At 42.3% G+C, this 18,039-nt stretch overlaps 1 long non-coding RNA gene across 1 annotated transcript in view; it reads left to right on the top strand.

The window, feature by feature from the left end:
• The first annotated feature begins 13,920 nt into the window (after positions 1–13,920).
• The window catches only part of LOC137217420 (uncharacterized), a 132,699-nt gene continuing 128,580 nt past the window's right edge, over positions 13,921–18,039 (top strand). The window contains exons 1-2 of the long non-coding RNA XR_010940093.1: positions 13,921–14,426; positions 14,544–14,658. This is a non-coding gene — a long non-coding RNA (uncharacterized lncRNA). The remainder of the gene's footprint in view (positions 14,427–14,543; positions 14,659–18,039) is intronic.

Raw genomic sequence — 18,039 nt, 5'->3', positions numbered from 1 at the left:
AAATGACTCCTTGATCTATAGGTTGAAAAATCATGTGTTAGTAGGCATGCAAACAACATTGATCTCATTGTACATCTCTATCAGAGCTCTTGGGTGACCAGGTGTATCGTCAATAAGCAGTAATATTTTGAAAGGCATCTTCTTTTCTGAGCAATAGGCCTCAATAATGGGCTTAAGATATTCAGTAAACCATGCTCTAAACAGATGTGCTGTCATCAGGGCTTTATTGTTCCATTTATAGAGCACAGGCAGAGTCAATTTAGCATAATTCTGAAGGGCCCTAGGATTTTCAGAATGGTAAATGAGCATTGGCTTCAACTAAAAGTCCCCAGTTGCATTAGCCCCTAATAAGAGTCAGTCTGTCCTTTGAAGCTTTGAAGCCAGGCGTTGACTTCTCCTCTCTAGCTCTGAAAAGTCCTAGATGGCATCTTCTTCCAATAGAAGGCTGTTTCATCTACATTGAAAATCTGTTGTTTAGTATAGCCACCTTCATGAATTATCTTAGCTAGGTCTTCTGGATAACTTGCTGCAGCTTCTACACCAGCACTTGCTGATTTACCCTGAACTTTTATATTATGGAGACAGCTTCTCTCCCTAAACTTCATGAACCAACCTCTGCTACCTTCAAACTTTTCTTCTACAGTTTCCCCACGTCTCTCAGCCTTCATAGAATCGAAGAGAGTTGGGGCCTTGCTCTGGATTAAGCTTTGGCTTAAGGGAATGTTGTGGCTGGTTTGATCTTCCATCTATACCACTAAAGCTTTCTCCATATCAACAATAAGGCTGTTTCACTTTCTTATCGTTTGTGTGTTCACTGGAGCAGCACTTTTAATTTCCTTCAAGAACTTTTTCTTTACATTCACAACTTGGCTAACTGTTTGGCACAAGAGGTCTAGATTTTGGCCTAGTTGGCTTTTGACGTGCCTTCTTCACTAAGCTTAATCAAAATTTCTAGCTTTTGATTTAAAGTGAGAGACGGGCGACTGTTCCTTTCACTTGAACACTTAGGAGCCATTGTAGGGTCATTAATTGGCCTAATTTCAATATTGTTGTGTCTCAGACACACCTAGAATCTCAGGTAATAGGGAGGCCCAAGGAGAGGGAGAGAGATGGGGCAGTGACCGGTTAATGGGGCAGTCAGAACACACACAACACATATTAAGTTTGCTGTTTTATATGAGCACGATTCGTGGTGCCCCAAGGCGATGACAATAGTGAAATGAAAGATTACTGATCACAGATCAGCATAACAAGTATAATAATAATGAAAAAGTTTGAGATAAAATGTGAACATTACCAAAATATGATACAGAGACACAAAATGAGCAAATGCTATTGGAAAAATGGTGCCTATAGACTTGTTTGATGCAGGGTTGCCACAGATCTTCAATTTGCGAAAAGCGCAATATCTGCAAAGTGCAATAAAATGAAGCCTGTCATTCATACAGAATCCAATAGCATTTGGATTAATTTTGGTGCTGATGGATTTCCCCCTCCTCCCTCAAATAAGCATTTACTTCGATGAATCGGACAACCCAGACAACTAGTGGGGAAACTAACATTGCTGGATGTAATTTTGGCAATAACTTCTTAATCCTCTCTTCCTTCAGATAAGCATTTAAGTATATTAGCCAGACCCCACAGCTACCTCATCCATCCTCAATATCACTGGAATTAATTTCAGCGTTCACCTAGAGCCTAAGCTTTCCCCTGGGCTTCGGGGTTTTGTCTGTTTCTTTGCCCAGTCACAACCTCAAGCCTTGCCCTTTTCTTGTACCATTCTTGTTCTTTCCACTCTAGTTAGCACTCTATTTCACCTCTCCACTTCATAAAAATACAAGATTCTTCAACTTGGCATCTATAAATTACTTGACTGTCTGGTTTAAAGATTGTCTGAGGCTGACACACTCTAGCCTTGGGATTGGATGTAAAGAGTCCATATTGTAAAATATGAAGAGAGAGAAAGGACAAGCGGAAGGAGAGCAAGATACTACAAAGAAGCCGGTCACATAATGTGGCTTATAATCAGAAAGAGCTGAAGAATGCCAGCTTTGATGTAGGAAAGAAAACCCACATAAAAGAGAAGTTGGTCCACTGTCTATTTAGAACCTTGAGAGTCATGCTCATAATTGATAATCAGTCTCCCTATCCAGAAATAGCCTCTGATAAGCTCTGCCTTTTATCACATAGCTCTTTTCCAGAAAGTTCTGTCCTCATTCCTCCACTTTCAGAGAAACACTCAGGGGAGGGGGTTTAGTTCAGCTATTCTTCAACCAAACACATCTGACCTTCCACCTCACTCTTTGATTCTTCCTGAATGTTCTGTTTTCATGCCCCTGCCCTTGCAGAAATTCCCAGAGAGGGGAATTCTACTCAATTTTCCTTCCATCAATCACGTTCTGAGCCTGCCCCTGATATTTTCCTCAACTAATTTTCACAAGCGCTCCTGATTAGGCTTCTTCTGCTTCCAGAGGCTAAGTTGTCTGGCCTCTCCAGAGCCTTGGGCCCAGACAAGGCCCTGAGGGAAACCTGCTCAGGAACTGTGGCAATGGCAATAGAGAGCTGGGTTTAGAGCGAGGGGCCTCATGGATACTGTCTGTGCTGTGTGCAACAGGTGGCCCTACCCTCAGGACACACACATGGCTAGACATGCAGGTCCTGGGGAGTGGGCCACAGACACAGCTCCTCAGGGGGAACTTCTGAAAAGGGGCCTGCCTGAGGCCTGAGCTTGAGCGACTTTTTCTGGTTTCCCTCACGTCTCCATCAGTCCAGTCCAGGAGCTTTGCCTCACTCATCCAGACCATACAGCAGCTCCCCCAAATAATACCCTAATGAAATTTATAAATAATGATGAATTGTCTTCTCCTCTTCCAGCAAAACAGTCCCACTCTCAGTGTATGCATTGATGGTATTTTCATGAACCAAAAAGTAGGGCACATTTTCTGTTGTAAGGACTTAGAGCCAGACAGAGATTTTGGAATTGAGTCTACCTTGGGGGATTCAGACCTTTTGGTTTCCAGGGAGTTGTCTAGACTAGTTTGGGGGAGGAATCTGAAGTCCAGTTCACTAAAATGAACATAATTCATTCAGCTGGACTTTATGAGGTACTTCTGCGGTCAGCACTGTGCACTGTCAAATCAGAACTTTCATCATCCTTGTCCTCAAGAGAATGACAGAGATTGTTCCATCTCCAAAATATTATAAAGAGCACAAATTTCTCCTTAAATGTGAGTACGTATAATAGTTGGATATGCAGGGACTCTGATGACTGAATAGTCTGAACGCTAAGTAAACATCCTCAGAGTGATTATTTATACAATGTAGGTTTTGTTCATATACCACTGACTATCAATACATATTGTAAACATTTCCAAATCATGCCTTGTACAAGTACAGTGATGGATGACAAGAGTTATGAACTGGCCATCAAGAAACCCAGGCATTACCATTCACTTGCTATGTCACCTTAACCAATATAAGTTGCTTAAAGCAGGTTATCTAAAAATCTTTGCCAGTTCCACAATGGATCAGAGCCTCCACCTTGACAGTTTTCAGGATTCAACAGGAAGGAAAATAGTAACAGTTTGGAGCAGTAAATTGTTTCTTGGCTCTATAGGCTCTCTTCAAGTCTAGGTATATCTGGAAATATAGCTAAGGCATCTCAAAGGAAGAATAACTCCTCTCTTTCTCCAGACTGAGAAAGATGCTGTGGTCTACACTGCTATCTTTGTTCAAATACAAATGACCACGCTACTCAATGGAACCCAAAACAAGGTTGAGGCATTTCTCTTTTTCTTCCAGAACCAGACATGTGTTGCTAAATTTTAACAACTGGCTCTCCAGCAGGGAAAGTGGTCTCTATTGTAGCATCTACATATTCCAATGGTATAAAAATCTCTTGCTGTGGGCTATTTCAAGCCATCAAAGTGATATCACTGAATGGGGAGTCAGGAAGAGGTGCACAGAATTAGCTCTCACGAGATGATGTGAGTCAGTTCCGGCTCTGTGACCAGAAATGTAAGTCATTCAGAAGAGAAGAGAAAGTTAAAAGGATAAAGAGAAGTAGCTTCCAGTTGTGAAGGGCTATCATAAAAAATGATGATTATTCATTTATTTCAATGGTGCAAAAAAATACGTGAAACTGTATATTGCAGGAAGATGAGCAATTGGTATAGAATATAGAAATTACAGCCAATTTGGATTCAAGTCCTGGTTCTGTCATTAACAACTTTGGTCACTTAATCTTATGGAGCTTTAGAATCCTCATCTAGCATAACTTAAGATGGTAGTACATGCAGAGTTCTAAGAACAACATATAGCACAGTCACTAAAATATTAGCTCTTATCATCATCATCACTATTATCTGCAGAATTGGTATAACAACCAGCCTATTTTCCTCACAGGGGTTTCACAAACTGAAATGCTGCATGTGAAAGTAATTTGTAATCTACAAATGCTAGTCCAATCAGGTATTTCCATAATCATTGATTAACCTAGAGAAGTAAGAAAACTAAAGGCGTTCCCGAGGGAAATATATCCTTTCTCTAGGAAGCTCTAAAAATAAGAGTGTCACTGTCTATGAAGGATCGTGTCATAGTCACAGTCATAGTCACAATCATGGGGAGTGTGTTAGGTTTTAGAGATCATCTGATCCACACCCTCTTGTATGGATGTGAAAATAGTTGCTGAAAGTTCAGGTAACTTAACTAAGAAGTTATTAGCAAGGCAAGGATTAGCATCCAGTCCATTTGACTTACAGTATTCTTGCCATCAAGGGCACATCAATATTGGACCCTACACTCTTCAGTCACTTGCAGATCCTGCTGACTAGGTAGCTAAAGTGGGATAATAAATGAAAATGAAATTCTTAACCAACATCCTAAGATCAGAAACTAGTGGGAGTTTTGATACATGTTACACGCTTAATTCAGTACCAGGGTTTTGGATTCTCTCTCATGATATTTTGTTACAAGGTAGAGAAACTGAAGGATCTGATTTAATCTAAGTTCTACTGCTGCACTTGTATTCTGAGGTCATTTTTTGCCTATCCTTTCCAGGGACAAGAAGAAAGGCCCCCTGGCCCACTGGGATCCAAAATGTAATCTCATCTAAAAAGTCCCATCACCTCCTTGAGCTTCAGTTTCTTCATCTGTAAAGACAGATGGTTTGATTAGCTATTTTAATTTTCAGTTTGGAAAACATTTATTGAGTACCTAGTATGTGGCAAATGTGTTAGACTCTGGTGATACCAGGAGAAAGCAGACAAGTCCCTATCCCTATTAAGAGTCTAATGGAGGAAACAGACACATCGGTTACACTACAAATGTAACTACTACAACTTGTGCAATAATAGCAATATGTACACGACGCCACAGAGGAGAAAATGGCCCCTGGTAATGAGGAAGGCTTCAAACAGTGGGTGACATTTAAGCTAGGTCTCGAAAGATAGATAAGAGTTTAATAGGTGAAGAACTTACTTAAGATAGAGCATTCCAGGCAGGATAAACAGCATTCACAAAGGCAGAGAAGCATCAAAGTTCCTGGCTGGTTTTGGTGACATCAAGGAATTTGGAATGACTAGAATTGAGTGTCTAGTAATAGTAACAGCTAACATTTATTGAGCACTTCACATGAGCCAGGAGATGTTCTAAAATCAATATAAAAAAGATTAATGACATACTTTCTTTTAAATCTGATATGTATTTTACATATACTCTACATCTCAATTCAAACCAGCCACATTTCCAGGGCTCAATGGCCACCTGTGACTAACGACTACTACATTGGACAACTCAGCCTCTAAGTGATACTTTTTGTACCACTGCAAAAAGAAGATGGGAAACGTCATCCTTTCTGTTGTTTACCATCTTTTTTGCTGTGATGTAGTATTTAGAGGGATTTTGTTGTTGTTGTTTTTTCTGTTTCAAAAATATCAGGTGATGCCCTGTGGACCCTGAAAACTCAGAGACTCCCTAACCAAGTTGTTCTGTAGTCTTGGGTCAGGTCAACTGATCTTCCTCTGGCACCTTTTGTGCTCTTGGGCTTGTACAGTAGGTAAGCGAATATGCATATCTGGACTTCAGCATAGACTTAATAGTGGGAGATATGCACGGTGACTTATTCATCAGCACATGTGGGGAATTGAAACCACGGGGATGGATGAGGTCAGTCAAGGAAAGTGTGCGTGTATATGGTGCAGAATGAGAAGACAGGAGGGCTGGGGGGATCAGGAAAGCTTCCACACCAAAGGGGAGAACAAAGAGAGAGAAATGGTCAAAAACTTATGAGCAGAGCCAGGGACAGAGTTGTGTCTCAGGAGCCAAGGAAGGAGAACCTTTAAAGAAAGGAATAGACAACGATATCAACTGCTGAAGACCGGTCACAGTGGTTCAGGAGCCTGTCAGCTCTATCATTATACAAATCCATGATCAGTTAACTAATGTGTTTTCAAAGATCACAAATTTAAATTTTTTAGTGAAAAGAAAATACAGTAGAGCCTGAATTAAACTGCCTTTATTTTCATTTTAGCTAAAAGCTCCCTCTTGTGTCTAGAAAGGGAATTTCTTTGACAGTTGGCAAAAGGTTTTGTGGTTTTTGTTTCTTCTTTTTTCTTTCTAATGAGAGTATAGTTGATTTACAATATTGTGTTAGCTTCAGGTGTACAGCAAAGTGATTCAGTTATACATACATATATATCTACTTTAAGAACATCTGTTGATTTATATTTTTCCTAATATTCTTCCATAATACTCACTCTGGCCAAGAAATGTTTATGAATGTTATAATCAAACAGAAACATTATAATAAGAAAAAAAAAACAAGACAGTGCTTTCCCTTCAGATTTAGGGCTGCACTGGAAGGAAAGTCATCATGTAAAAACACAAAAAATTCCGTTAAGTGGTATACCTTTCTCAAGGGTGGAGAGAGTTCACTGAGATTCAGTAACAGCTAGGAAAGACTGACGTGTTTAACAATCATCTCAGGTGTTTCAGATCAGTTTAGAGTTTGAAACTATCTCTCTAGACCCCCAAACTCTATCTATCGTGTCTCCACTACAAGGAGAAAATAAAAACAAAAAACCTCTCTTTTAGGGACCCAAGACATCTGTAAGGCTCACAGTCCAGACACAGGGAATAGAGTAGCAGTGGAAGGTGCCAGAAGCAGAGGTCCTAGCCTGGTTTGTTCGACTGGTGGAGGTGCTGGGGAATTAAGAGCACTGTCCTGGTAAGCTGGCGGCCTAGGGGCTAGCATTCCAGCTCTGCGTGTGTGTGTGTGTGTGTGTGTGACCTTGGACAAAGTCCTTCCTTTTCTGGACCTCAGATTTTCCTTTGATCGGACAATTCCATTCCATGATCTGAGTTACACCCCAAAGGAGGCAAGACTATAAAGCTGGTGATCTTTCCCATCCTCTCATCTTACCTGTTTTCAAGGCTATTATCCCCTGAGAGCTCAAGGCCTGATGCCACCAACCCTAAACTACCAAGGACCCTCTATCTCAGCACCCTGTGCAAACCAGGAGCAACTTGGACCAACCTGCTCTCCACAGTAAATCTTACCTGTGACATAAGGAATGCTTAACAGTGGTTCCACAGTTACATTTGGATGAGGAACTGAGGGTTTTTGTAGAATAGGGAGTAGTATACCTTTTGTTAGGTTTGGGTTGTTTACCCCATTGTATGTGTACAAGTGTGTGTCCATATGTGTGTGTGAAGCAATACTTTGTCAGTTGGAATCTGTTTCCCTTATAGCTAAACACCTTTGAGAAAAGTAGATTCCCAGTGAGATGTTACTGGCACCACATAACGATAGAAAAATATACAGCCCAGGAATGTTGGCATTGCTACAGGTACTCAAATACAAGAAAGGGAGTTGATTTGGCACTGTGGGCCAGAAACTGTGCTAGGTCCTGGAATGAGAACCCGGGGTGATCCTGTTCTACTTCCTGTCCTCTCTCCATCATATCATATACTCTCCTGACCCCAGAGTAGAGAATGGAAAGGCTGTGGCTCAAAAACACCCATCATTTGTTTAATGAATTTCTGAGGCGAGAAGCAGGGAAAGCCACATGAGCTAGGCGTGGAGCCTGGGGACAATTGTTACAGAGGTTTTCTTTTTTTTTTTCTTTCTCTCCTTTTCTCTTTTCCTGTTCCTTTTTTCCTTTATCTTACCTTTCTTTTTCTTTCTTTTCTTTTTGTGCCAAAGCCTGAAAATTAATTTCCCTTTCCTTCATCTCCTGGAGACAGAGGTTAAGAAAGTGGCAACAGCAGCGGACACTTGGTGGTGATGAAGGCTGATGTTTGTGTGGTAGCTATAGCCTGGCCAGGGGAAAACAACCCTCAGCTGATTGATGAAGGCTCCACCTTGGATGAGAGCACAGCTCACCTGTGGAGCAGCAAAGGGCAGCAGTTTTGTAGGGGGCTGTAAGGAGGAGTGGGTTATTGTAACATGGGCTAGAGTTTTTGTTTTTTGATTTCTATTTTTAAACTCAACACTGTACTTAAAAAAAAACAGGTATGTAGGAAACAAAAGACTCTATCTTCTCCTCATGAACAAATCAGGGATCACGTTTGGATTAGATTGTTACCACTAGTCATTGGGAAGAAAATATCTTCGTGGGATTTAGGACACATGTGGGTATTAACCATTAAAAGTACAAAGCACACACAGGAAAGTAGTGCATGGCAATGGCAATGCATCCTCTCTTCCCTTCCTCTTACTCTCTCCTCCTCCCTCCTCTTTTTCCTCTTTTTTTCTGTTTCTTCTCTCTCTCTGTATCTCTCCACTCTTCACTCTTCTCTTCACTTCTCCACTCTTCACTCTTCTCTTCTCTTCTCTCTCTCTCTCTCTCTCTCTCTCTGAGGTAATCCAAACAGAGAGTCTTTGCAGAGATTTATTACAATTACATTGAGAGAAAGCAGAGTCGCTTGGTTCTCCCCTGTAAAACCCTATGCACAGATGGCAGCTCAGTACTCACCAGGGAGATCTCTAACTTCCCTTCTCCCTTAAGAGGGAGAGGATGTAAGCAGCTAGTCAGGCCCGCCCGCTGAATGGAGGCCAAGTGGTGGGGGGGGAAATGACTGAGTGCTACTCCTGTGTTGGAGTTTGCCTTGAGAGCCAAACCCACTAAAATGGGGTCTGGAAGCTATCAGAGAAGAAATCTGATGCATGTATGTTTTTACCCACAATCGTCCATCACCAAGGATTTTTGCATTTGAGGCATGTTGCAGAGACTCAGGCAAGCTGCTGTATATCAACTGTGATCAGTTTTTAACATGCTGTAATAATCTAAAGGGAAACAGCCCCTGGAATCTACATACTGCCTTTTTTTTTCCTTTTTCTAATTTGCCTTTCAGTATGAAAAAATTAAAACAAAAACCTGAAGGGCAAGATTGAATGTGAACCATCACTATTTCAGAAAGACCTGACTTACTTTCATGGTGTGTGCGTGTGTGTGTAGTTACAGGATGGTGTGTGCATATTTAGGTAAAAACAATGAATTCAGGTAATGCCACTTGGATTGTTTTTGCCACCTGCTATGTTGCTAAGCACTGTGTTTGGTGCTTTACCTAGGTTAAAACTAAGAGGAAGCAACTCTTTCTTAGTCAAAGGGATGTGGTACTTCAGAGCATTTAGGTAAATGAGACAAAGAAAATAAATAGAATGTTTCTGCTTACAGAGGTTTTTAGTTAAGGAACTCGGAAAACTTTGTAATGAACATTTTTGCAAAGCAATTTGCAACAATATTCAGAAGTTACTACATTAGAAGTTGAAAAATATGCAGTCCTAAAAGTTGTTAAGATCCTCAATCATATAGGCCACAAAAAAGGTTTTAGAAAGTTCCAAGAAGGAAAGATTGGGGCTACCGTGTTGGGGTTTCTCATTCAACCCCACGGTTCCTAAAACATATAGTCCAGGGTAAGCACCAAACTTTCCTGAACGCTCTGCTCTGTCTGCCCATTGAATACTGATAGTCCAAAAAGTTTTTATCTTTGGCCCTCCTCTATTTTCACTATACATCCTCTCTCTGGTGATCTCATCCCCTCTGATGACTTTTACCATCATCCATATTCTGATGCTTTCCAAACCTAAATCTCCTGCCTTGATATCTCCCTGGAGCTCTAGACTCATATATCAAAAAATTTCCAGTGGACATTTCCACTTGGATACCCCACAACCATCTGGAATTCAAGATGTCCAAAATTAATCTCATCATTTTTCTTCCAGATTCTGCTCTCCACTCTTGGTTGGTGAAACCAAAATTCACTCATCATTAAGGTCACAAACCTGAGAATCCTGCTTAACTCCTTTTCCATCAACCACCATATCAAATCAGCCACCAAGTGCTGCCACTTTTAATCCCCCCGATCACTCCCCTCCTCTCTATCATACCTGCCTCACTTTGGTTGAGTCAGTCATCATCTCTAGTGTGAATTGTTACAATAATTTCCTACCAGGTTTTCCTGCTTCTGGTCTTGCCTCTTCTAATCTCACCCCCTCCAATCCCAGCCTCCACACTACCACTAGTCTAATAGGTGCATCAGTACCTCTGGTAGGCCCTTAATTAAGTTACTTCAATGAAAGGGAACCCTCCTACACTGTTGGTGGGAATGTAAATTGGTACAGCCACTGTGGAAAACAGTGTGAATGTTCCTTAAAAAACTAAAAATAGGACTACCATATGATCCAGCAATACCACTCCTGGGTGTATACCCAGAGAAAACTATAATTCGAAAAGATACATGCACCCCGATGTTCATAGCAGCACTATTTACAATAGCCAAGATATGGAAGTGACCTAAGTGTCCATCGACAGATGAATGGATAAAGAAGATGTGGTACATATATACAATGGAATAGTACTCAGCCATAAAAAAGAATGAAATAATGCCACTTGCAGCAACATGGATGGACCTAGAAATGATCATACTAAGTGAAATAAATCAGAAAGAGAAAGATAAATACCATCTGATATCACTTATATGTGGAATCTAAAATATGACACAAATGAACTTATCTATGAAACAGAAACAGATTCACAGACATATAGAACAGACTTGTGGTTGCCAAGGGGTGGGGGTAGGGAGAGGGATGGAGTGGGAGTTTAGGGTTAGCAGATGCAGACTATTATAGAATGGATAAACAACAAGGTCCTACTGTATAGCACAGGGAACTATATTCAATATCCTGTAATAAACTATAATGGAAAAGAATATGAAAAAGAATATATATATATATATATAACTGAGTCACTTTGGTATACAGCAGAACTTAACACAACATTGTCAATCAACTATACCTTAATAAAATAAATTTTAAAAGAAATAAAATAAATTACTTCAATGACTCCCCTTCACCTACTAGATTGAGTTCAAACTCCTTGGCATGGCACATAAAGTTTCCTCAACTTGGCCTCCGCATTTTTCCCTAACCCCATACCCTACCCCTGATGCACTTTCTGCTCCATCTATACTGAAATACTGGTTGGTCCTCCCACATTCCATGCTGTTGCCTATCTGCGCCCTTGCTGTGTTACTCCTACGACTGGAATGACAACACTACTCCTATCTTTTCTTTGCTTGGATAATTCTTTCCACCCTTCAAGACTTAGTTCCAGAAGTTCCTTTTATGAGTAGACTTTTCTGACCTCCCCTCACCCCTGAACAATGTTCTTTCTCTGTACTTCTCCAGAGCTCTGTGTGTGGGGCTCTCCCACTGAGCATACCACATTGTATTGGAACAGTTGGTTTGCCTTTGATTTGGGAACTGTCTTCTGCACTATATTGTGAGGCCCTTGAGGTGAGAGTAGAGGCTACATTGCAATTGAACTTATCTCTGTATTCACACTGCTACTATGTTAGTACAGACCCTCATTATCACTAGCTTAAATTCCCTCCCTGTATGCAGCCTTTCCACGTCTTTGATGATTCTCTCGAGTGTAAAGTCCAAACTCCTCAGTGAGGCAGACACAAACGGGTCTCAGTCAACCTTCAGGCCTATTTCCTGCTGATACCCACCTTGCCCACATCTGCACTTCAGCTATGCTCAACTACCATGCATTCACCTTTGCATACTGTCTGCCCCTCTTGGTGAATCCTTGTTTATCCTTCAAAGCCAACCCTATATGAGCTCTCTTCTGTGATGCCTTCCCCAGGTTTCCCCAGGAGGGGTTAGATACGTCCATCTTTGTATTCCTATTGCACCTGTCTATTATAGCACCTTCTACACTCAATTATAATCATCCTCTTAACTGCTCTTAGCCTCAGTTTCCTCATCTGGGAAATGGGGGATAATAATTGTTTCTGCATTATAGGATAGTTGTAAGAAGTAAAGGACACAATGCATGGAAACCATGTAGCACAGAGCGTGGCAATTAGTAAGCACTGAATAAACAGAAGTTGACATCAGTTGAGCACTCACTATGTGCCAGGTACTTTACAGGTATAAGCTTGTTTCACTGTCCGCATGAGGTAAACTATTGCCTCCCTATTCTAAATGAGGATACAATGAGTCAGAGGAGGAAACGACTGGCCCAAGGTCACCTGGCTGGTTAGTGGAAGATCTGGTTGAATTCATGTGGCCTGGTACCAGGGCCATGTTCTTAACCATTATACATCTGTGTACACTTTTCTCTTCCCTAAACATAAATTCCTTTAAGACAGGAACTAAAAATTAGACTCACAATCTCTGACTTTCTCAGTTCTGCTCCCAAGAGGAGAGAGGGACACAGGTTTCAGGCCCTCAGCTCTGCTTAGACAAGTAGCACTTTACCTCTCCTCCCTCAGTGGCCCCCAGCTATTCAGCCACGTTGCCCTAAAACAACTTGCTTTACATTTCTAAGCCTGTCTCCAGCTGCCCTTTTGCCCCTTCACACTGCCTCAGTGCCTTTAATGCATTCCAGATCCACCTGAGGAGGCCCAGAGCACTTCAGGTGAATAGAATGAGGTTCTACACTGCATAAGGATTTCAATCAATGCTCGTTAACTGTTTTATGGAGTACAGTTTTATAATGATTACAAACAGAACTGCAAGGGCACCACAGAGGCTGTTATCCTGATTGATGAGTCCAGGCCACAACCTGGGACCTATATACCAGGTAAATTCTACAAACATTGCAGTCCATTCCAAAGATGATGTTAAATGTTGGTATGGTTTTGCAGTCTTGAGAAAGAGAGTAGCATCTAAAGTGGATGGACAGTGGTAGCTCTAGAATTTCTATATGGGGAAGCTGCCCCCTCATCCCTATATATATATATATATATATATATATATATATATATATATATATTTTACTGTTTTTGTTCACATTCTCTATTTATGTGAAGGGGCTTGGTGGGGTTGGTAAAGATTAAGGGATTTGTCTTGAAGGTGTATTTGTAGAGCAAGCAAGCACACTTTCTGTAAGCTGATTTGGGGTAACTTGAGGGTGGCTAATATCCCCTTCCACAAGCCAAATGGCATTGTCACTGAGAACGGCTCATGGTCACATAGTGAGTCTTGAGAAAAGATAAATTAGAAGTCTCCACTTCTTAGCTCCAACTGCTGGGTTACAGAAAACTTAGTTCCACCATCCTTTCCAGACACTAATTTTGGAGAAGATGGAAACCCTTTGCTGGTGAGAAATCCCAATTAGAAAGATAAGAGAGTTAAGCCAGGAAAGGAGGGAGTAGGGGAAGAATGGGACAGGAGCCAGGAAGAAGGAAATCACACCCACACCACAGTCCAGGCAAGGTTTGTAGTTCCCACTAAGAAACCAGAAAGCTCAAAACAGGAAGAAAGAGGTGAGGTGCAATCCAAAAAGCAATCAGCTCGCTGACATTTTATTTATTTTTACCTGGGGGAAAGCGGTGTGGGGAGGGGCTGGAGCTCCCAGGCTGACCCAGCAGCTGCAGCTGCTATAAAGGAAGTGGGTGTTTGGGGGAGGGGAAGATGGGACCGGGGCAGGGGGGCGGCCGGTTCCCTGCCCCCAAAGGAGGCTCAGAGAATCTGAAGGAAGGAACCTGAGACTGTGTGAAGCCCAAGAGACTGAGATATTTCCAAGCCTCACAGAAAAGGAAGCCGCTCTCCATGGACACGGAATCTACCCCAGTCCGGACCTGGAAACCCAGAGGAGACCTCCCAGCTCCCACTGCCTTTAGAATGCACTGTTTGCAGATGAAGGCAATGGAGGCGCAAAGGGGATGAAGAGAAAGACATAAACTGTGCCAATAAGATATACAAAATTAACTGAAAACAAGACTTTCCTGGGATTTTTCCCTTGGTCTTAGAGCATCTGGTTTCATTTCTCCTCCCTGAAGGAAAAAAAAGAAAAGAAAAGAAAAAGGGGGTGGGGCTGGTGAACACAGCACGTATGTTTTCAATGGAGTCCTTTAAAACATACACAGGCAGCTGGGAGCCTGAGCCCTGCCAGGAGAGTGTATGCTGAAAGGTATAATAACCCTAGCCCTAACATTTTCTAGAAGCTTTCCTGTGCTTTACCTGCATTTTCTCATTTAATCCCTGCAAAACTTGAAGTGATTATTATTATTATTGTTCCATTTTATAGATGAGAAAAACAGATAATAAAGAAGTTGACTTGCCAAGGTCAAACAACCAATAATTGGAGGGACTTGAATTCAGTTGTACGGACTCAGGAGCTTTTAACTCCTAGATTATATAAGGTAAGATTGTTGGTATTAACTAAATGGTACACTTCGTGGTTTCCACAGTTTGTCTGGAGGAAATGTTAAATCTGAGTACAATTTTCTTATCTGATTTTGAGAGATGAAGACTGGGGTGCTTCAGCCTGTAAAGTGGGAATTGAGAGAGAGGAACATTTGATGCCATGATGCAAATTCCCAAGTTATGACTGGAGCAAATGACACCTCCCATCAGGCATTCTGGACTCAGGAATGTCAGCCTGAGCTAGTCAAGGAGTACTTTGCCTAAGTACCACTGTCCTCAACCTCTCTGTAATCCAGTTTTCTCATCTATAAAATGGAACAATAATACTACTTATTACATCCGGTTTTGTGGGAATTAAATGAAAAAATGCATGTAAAGCACAGGAAACTTCCAGCCAATGTTAGTGCTTTTATTATTTGTCTCCTGTCACTCAAGAGTACCATCCATGGGCTGCGTCCAACTGCACCCTCCTAAAATCCAGAGCACATGGGGGAAGGAACATGCCCACTGGGTATGGAACAGTGGAAAGATCTCTGGAGTTAAGGATGAGATCCCTTGAGTGCTATCTTTCCCTTTCTCTAGCAGTATGACCGTGGGCAAGTCACTTGCCTGTAGGTTTATGGGGTTAATCATACTTGCCTAGTCAGCTCACGGACTCATAGCCCAAAAGAGAGAGAGTAGTACAACAGAAAGTTCTAGAGTTGGTTCCACAGGGCGCATTCTTGACTCTGCCTTGTAATATTAAAGACTGAAAAACTATTCTGAGAAATTGAAAGTAATATTTTAACATAGTGACACCCTTATTTTTTTTCATGGGTTTAGAATGCAAGTTTTATTTTTGAATCCCCATTGAAATAAATATGTTAATCTTTGAAAAATATTTGGTTATATGCCACTAAAATTATCCCTAGAGCCCCCAGTGATAGTCGTGCCCCCATTCTGGAAAACACTACTATAGGGAATTACTGGAGGTACCCTGGGGAGGTAGGATGAGGCCATTGTTTGTTGGTGACACCCTTATTTTTAACTGACACGTCACACCATTTGTCAATGAAGAGACTAATTTTCAGCTTTGTCCCTACTGAACAGAAACGGCCCCCCCTTCACTTCCTAAATTTTAAACATATGTCTGGGTGGCTGTTGAGAGAATATGATGATCAGAGGCTTAGAAGAGGAAAATGTGACCAGCCAGGAAATCACCCTGGAGAGTAAAAATACAACTCTCTTTTCTGGCCATGGCTTAGCAAGTAAATATGAAAAGGGAGTGAGAGAAGTGGGAGATGGAAACAGATAAAGGAACAGAGAGGCAGAAGGCAGAGCGGAGGCAAAGGGAGGAAGGCAGGGTGAAGGACAAGGAGTTGAAGAAATCCAGATGGAGTCTTGGGCTTTAACACATCCAGCAGAGGCTTGACCTGGAGCAGACGTGGAAGGGTGTACAGATTTTTAATTTCCTCTGTGAAAAATACAAAATAAGCATTCGATTCACATGAAGATAGCTTGCGATTTCTTTTGTCAATCAGTGTTTGCCTGAGTGTAGACACCAAAGGATGTTTCTCTGCTGTGAACTGACTCGACTTTTCTCCCAATCTTTCCCATTCCCTGCACTTTGGGGCTCTCAAAAGGTATTGGAAATGTTGGGGATGGCAGCAGAGGAGGGGAGAGAGATTCAGAACTGAGGTGACTTGGATGAGAAGGGACATCCTGTCCTCTACAATGGTCCCCTGACTGGCCAATGATGCCATTGTAGTATGGTCATGACGAGTATGGGCACTGAAGTTGCCCAGACACGGGCTTGAATTTTGCTTCTGCCACTTATCAGATATGTGTCCTTGAACTTGTTGCTTCCTGTCTCTGTGCCTCAGTTTTCTCCCACGTCATGTAAACATAATAATCACTTCTGTCTCCTAACGTTATTGTGAGGATTAAATGGGTAAGTACACGTCAAAGGCCTGGTGCAGGGCCTAGCACATAGTCGTAGGCGCTTAATAAATGTTCAGCATGACTCTCATAATTCAGAACAAGAAAGAGCTGCCGGGCTTCCCTGGTGGCGCAGTGGTTGAGAGTCCGCCTGCTGATGCAGGGGACACGGGTTCACGCCCTGGTCCGGGAAGATCCCACATACCGCAGAGCGGCTGGGCCCGTGAGCCATGGCTGCTGAGCCTGCGCGTCCGGAGCCTGTGCTCTGCAACGGGAGAGGCCACAACAGTGAGAGGCCCACGTACAGCAAAAAAAAAAAAAAAAAAAAAAAAGAGCTGCCACCTGGGCCATATATTTCGCAAAAATGTCTTATCTCATGCAGAGTGATCGCCAGAACCAGACTAGCCCGTACCCTCCATACTTTTTCAAACGTTTTCTCAAAATAGTGAAAAGGTTTTTCTTTTATCCATCTCTTTCTCCTGCCCTAGTACCCTCTTTGGCTCTCTCACGCTCTCTTGTGCTCTCCCCACCCCGCCTCCCCTGCTACCACCAAAGAAGCCCTCAGCTCTCCAAAGAGATATAAAGATGTGACAGTACACAGGCCTGGCTTCATTTGAAGCTGGGTAGACTTGTCCAAAACGGATGACAATATTGCTTTTGTTTCTCAGATCCTAAAATCTCCCACAAATCCTTAAGTGGACATTCCAGCGCCTCTTCAGCCCACTCCTAGCTACTTCAGCCTGGGCTCTCAGGAATCCAACAGTGCCACCTTTAAGGCCTCACTCACAATTCTGACACCTGCATCCTGGCTCCTATAGAAACTCTTTCCCTCTTCTCAATGTATGTGGTGTTGAGAAAACTACAGGATGAATGGGGAAGGCATAATCATAATGTTAATGGGACTTTAGACATGCAAATGTATGTTCAAAGCAGGGATGAGCTGAACAAAGTCAGTGTGAGGGGCAGGAATGGACAATTGCCATCAGAGCCCCAGATGTGTGATGTTGGGAGGAGGGGACCGAGAAACGGTGAAAGGAAACATAGGGGCTATTTAGAAAAATGGGACATTTGAAGGACTCAGTGAGAGGTGTGTCAATGGACAGACAGCATGAGAAAGTCGGGGAAAGAAGTCTGAGTGCCTGCAGGGAGGACAGTTCAGAGAATTCTTGAAAGCCAGAGAGCAGGAGAGGAGACGGGTGGGAAACTGCTGGAAGCTGGGGGCTTTGTGCTCAAAGAACTCCAGGACAGGAGGCCATGGGAACCTGTCCGCTCAGGCTGCCAGGTAGATTCTGAACAGTTTCAACCTGGGACCAAAGCACTCACCTAGGAATCGGGCTGAAAGGATCTGGCTTTCCACTGATGAGTTAAGATGGACTGTGAACCTAGGCTTTTGCTATGTGTAACCTTTGAACCTGGAACATTCCTGGTTTTGAGTCTAACCTGCATCAGTGTCTAAGCCC

This window comes from Pseudorca crassidens, chromosome X (genome assembly GCF_039906515.1).
Source record: "Pseudorca crassidens isolate mPseCra1 chromosome X, mPseCra1.hap1, whole genome shotgun sequence".
Classification (NCBI taxonomy): domain Eukaryota; kingdom Metazoa; phylum Chordata; class Mammalia; order Artiodactyla; family Delphinidae; genus Pseudorca; species Pseudorca crassidens.
The sequence above is the reverse complement of the archived record's forward strand: the minus strand, read 5'-3'. Positions and strand labels throughout refer to the sequence as shown.